The sequence below is a fragment of the Saccostrea cucullata genome, unplaced genomic scaffold (assembly GCF_032062105.1).
Source record: "Saccostrea cucullata isolate Sc308-1 unplaced genomic scaffold, CSIRO_AGI_Scuc_v1 ctg1118, whole genome shotgun sequence".
Taxonomy (NCBI): domain Eukaryota; kingdom Metazoa; phylum Mollusca; class Bivalvia; order Ostreida; family Ostreidae; genus Saccostrea; species Saccostrea cuccullata.
The window spans coordinates 9,227-13,839 of record NW_026925821.1 but is presented as its reverse complement, the minus strand read 5'-3'; positions in this window follow the sequence as shown (position 1 = coordinate 13,839).

The window sequence follows — 4,613 nt, the reverse complement described above, 5'->3', positions numbered from 1 at the left end:
CGATTATAAATAGAGAATTCATAGTCTTTTCTTGCACTGCAAAATATGCTATCAAATATTTTTTGATTTTTTTTTAACCTATTTGCAAAACGCATACACACATACGCTCTCTTGAATGCCGTCTGTGTGGTTTCCTAAGAGGAAAGCTGGTATTACGATGATTAGTACCAAGGTCTGCAAACGTTGACTCAGAGAAGGCGGAGCTACAGTCATATACAAGATAGAATGCTTCAAATACTATATCAACTAGTGCTGATTGTAACGGGGACCGTTACAGATGTTCCCCAAACGCTCCCCAACTCCGTTTTGGTGCCATATTCCCTGTAAGCTTCATTAAATAAGACAAACTCGATGCATTTGAGACTTTAACAACGTTTACCCAGAAGTGTACCAAGTTCATTCAAATTTTAGCACTGCACGCGTGCGCATGTGAATGCTTGTGTGTAATAACCATATCATCTTGTCTACACAATCTATATATTTTAATATAATAAATATTAAGGAATTTAATCGAAAGGTATTAAAAATACGCTCATTCAAGTGTATTTTTTATTTTACTTATTTCACGTGCACGCACGTGCATACATGAGCATGGTGACCATACCTTCTTGTAGAAGTCTATTACATCTATCAATGTTCTAAATCCCACCCCGTTTGGTTGAATACCAATGGAGTTATAGCTGTTTAAAGTTTAAGCCAATCAGATTGCAATGCACGTACACGCATGTGTATGCATGTGCATGGTGATTATATCCTCTTATAGAAATTAAAAATTTGTAGACATTAAAAATTTTCACCCCTCGAAAACCATTATTAACCTCGGCTGCGCCTCGGTTGACAATGGTTTTCTTGAGGTGAAAATTTTCAATGTTACACTCAACTACATGCAATATTTATATAATAATGGTTTTAGCCTACGAGGCTTATCATAATATATCTTTGTTTCTAAGACTAGTTTATATAACTCTACTTTGGAAGAACTTGGTTTTAATTCTACATCTAGAAATCCAACATTTACTCAAGGATGAAATTCTTCAAAATCACATCTCAGTGTTTAATAACACATGTACCTTTAAAAAGTAAATTAAATAACGAGACGTGATTTCGAAGTTTTTAAAACATTACAATCGAGCATGGAGATTTCGATCTCCCAAACTTATACTGTATTCCTACACTTTAAAAAACTACAAAAAATGAACTGCCCAGTCTAACATTTGCTTTAGCCAAGCCAGCTAAAATGTTCACATTTGTAAAGAAGAAACCCCAGACCTTCTGTGCTTCAGCAAATTCTGGAAGTGGTGAAAATCAGATGGTGAATATTAAAAAGAAACCCAAAAGTCTTTCATAAAATTTAAAATCATATTTAGAATAATATTTCAAAGTCAATAACATAGATATACCATTTTATGATACTGCTACATTTCCGTTAAATCATTTTTCATAATTCAATAACATTAGGCGTTTTGAAACCTTAGGCACTTGCTGCTTTGTGATCGGTCATCTACAAAGTTTCTCAGTTAAAATCTTCCTAATTGTAGACACAAGTACTCTTGAGCTGCTAAGAGGATTCTGAAGTTCCTCATCGACAACTTTTTCAGTGTGTTTTAAATTCTGAAGGGTACTTATAGTGTTCCTTTATTAGCTGACTAATTTTTATATTCTTATGAAACAGGATTTATCAAAAATATTCTACGTGAGAAGAAAATACTTGCTAGGGTCTTTAAGTCAACGTTAAAAAAAAAAAAAACGACGATTTTTTTTTTCAATGAAAATTCTTATTTCCATTTATATGTTCACAATATATTCATGTGAATTAAAAAAAGACTTCACAAGAGTTTGCCATAACAGTTTCATATTTTGACATTTAACGACTTCAAACGATAAGGGTAATCAAAAAACTGAATTTAATCAAAAACTTGATGAATTCTCATTTTCAATCGTCAACTTTATTTTTGTAGTAATATTCCGCCTTTATACATCTGTAGGAACAGGTAAGTTGATGTTACAAGGATTGAATTCAGCATTTTGTAAATTCTAAGGTTGTTATGATGACCTTGTAGCAGATACAATTTATCTTTGGGTTGTATTTTGACGCTTTCATATAAATTTTATGCTTTTATTTTACTTATTTAAAATCCGGGAATCCGCGTTTTTTGCATTTTTAATAAATCTGTATTGTTTGAGGATTTCGTTAGAATGATCACTGTTATCGTCGCCTTTTTCTTTAAGTGAAACACAATGTCACCTTTAGACGTTTTTAAGTTCAAATCTGTGAGACCAATAAAACACGTTTATGGTCTTGTTTCTATGTAGTTTTTTTCACTATAGGAATATGATGATGATTGATTGTTTACTGTGTAACGTCCCTCTCCAGAATAGGAGACGTCACCATTGCCGGTGAAGGGCTGCAAATTTAGGCCTATGCTCGGCACTTACGGCCTTTGCGCAGGGAGGGATCTTTATGGTGCCACACCTGCTGTGACACGGGGCCTCGGTTTATACGGTCTCATCCGAAGGACCGCCCCATTTAGTCGCCTTTTACGACAAGCAAGGGGGTAATGAGGACCTATTCTAACCCGGATCCCCACGGGGCAGGAATATAATGAAAGGGACAAAGTATCACTGTGTTTAGGGTTCTCGTTCTTGGAAACTTTTGAACTTTCAATTAGGCTGTTTAAAATTAAAACTACGTTTAACGTCACCCGCGCGCGTAGGTTTATGAGAAATTCGTCTTTGAAAAAAACAAACAATTCGGAATTCCGTATGTCTGTTCCGGTTTGGTTCTACATTTAGCAACTGAATTCAGCATCCCGTAGTGACAGAAAATGTGCTTTCATAAAGCAGTTGCCGAGTTGGTGTCTTAATTATTGAAGAAAACTAGTGAATTAAAGAGTTTGGGACCATAAATGTAAGTAAAAAATAGATGATTTTATGATTGAAGTTAATGACAAAGTCTAGTTTGTTGATTTTTTTTTTGTCAGTCTTCGAATCACATGTTCAAAGTGACAGACTTTCAGTTCGTGATTCTATTGGCTGAAATTTTCATTGTATTTTGGAGAGAATCGAAAAACTTTTTTACCGAGTGGAAAGTGTGTCAAAAACCAAGATCTATATACAGTGAAAAGCATCATTCAAATCTTATTTGATATGTTTCATATTCAAAATATTTCTCTAAAAATCGAAAGGAATAGTAATGAGTAAAGTAATTGATTTCTTCATAATTCATGTACCTACAAAAAGCTACAATTTTTGGAAAAGATATTACTTGTCTTAACCATTTGGCAGGGAGAAGCTTACCGAAGATAGGGCCTTTTAAGTGAAGGAGAGTAAGGAAAGAAGTTGAAGTATTCCAAGACGTGAAGAATCCTGTCCTTAGTGTGGAATTCAAGGTATTAAAAATAATCTAACAGCTATCATTAGGGTCCAGATATTAGTATTCACACTTTCAAAATTTAATACTGGTAGATCTAGTACTAAGAAAAAATATGACATAATTCAATTTGAGATATTTCAACATGAACAGTTTTAAATATTGTCATCAATAATTTTAATTGTAGATATTGATCAACTATTCCCATAAGAAGAAGCATTTGCCTCCAGGGTACCATGGATGTGTGGCAATATAAATCCAAAGGACAATTGAGGCCTAGTTAAAAGTCACTTTCCTGCACATTCAGTCTTAGAATACATTGTTTGCTAACAATAGGACTCAAACTGATTTACAAACTAAGAAAAAAATCTGCTATGGAAATTAATCTTAGGTGTCATATCAATTAAATGCTCTTTATTACTTAATTGTAATGTTTCTAATGTAGTGAATAGGTTAGTTTGAATAAATTCACAATTGTTTGAAAATTTTGTTTGTTTATTTTTTTCCTCCCTCCCTCATAGGTTTTGAACTTTAGATGTGACGTTAAACGTAGAATTAACTTTAAACAGCCTTATGCATCTACTATGGAGCTTGTCAATTGAGAACTGTATTATCGATTCAAATAAAGATATATTAAAAAAAATTGCATCATTCTTAAACACATCAAATCCATACAGATTTAATTATATAATTAGGCATTATTAGGTCCGCCCCATTTATATGTTTAAAACAACTTAGTTAATTGAAATTTTACAAATAACTGTTCTTTTTCCTGATGCATAAAGAAAAGTTCAAGTGTTAAAGATTTCCTTTCTTAAAGCAATCAAGCGAAAACGTCAGCTGGTTGATAGAAATTATAGGAAAAACACAAGAGAAAACAAGATACAAAGGCAACAGCATTACTAGGCAAGAAAGTGATGGCTACAGGAAATAGAATACAATGGTGGAAATTACAAAGGCCAAAAGATAAGGGAAATAAAAACGATTTTAAATTTTTTTTTTCAGAAAATCAAAATCTTATAAAAAACGTTTACCATTCCCGTCTTCTAAAACCATTTCCACTATGATTCGGTGGGACATGCACTAAAATTTATAACAATGCTAGTTGAACATCAAGGTCAATTCAAAACATTAACTGGTACCCGACGAAATGTTTTGTTTCAAAATACACTTGTAAAATATAAATGCCCTAGAACCAAGCGATGAAAAGTCCTGGTAAAGTGTTGTTTTTTTTTCAAAAGTA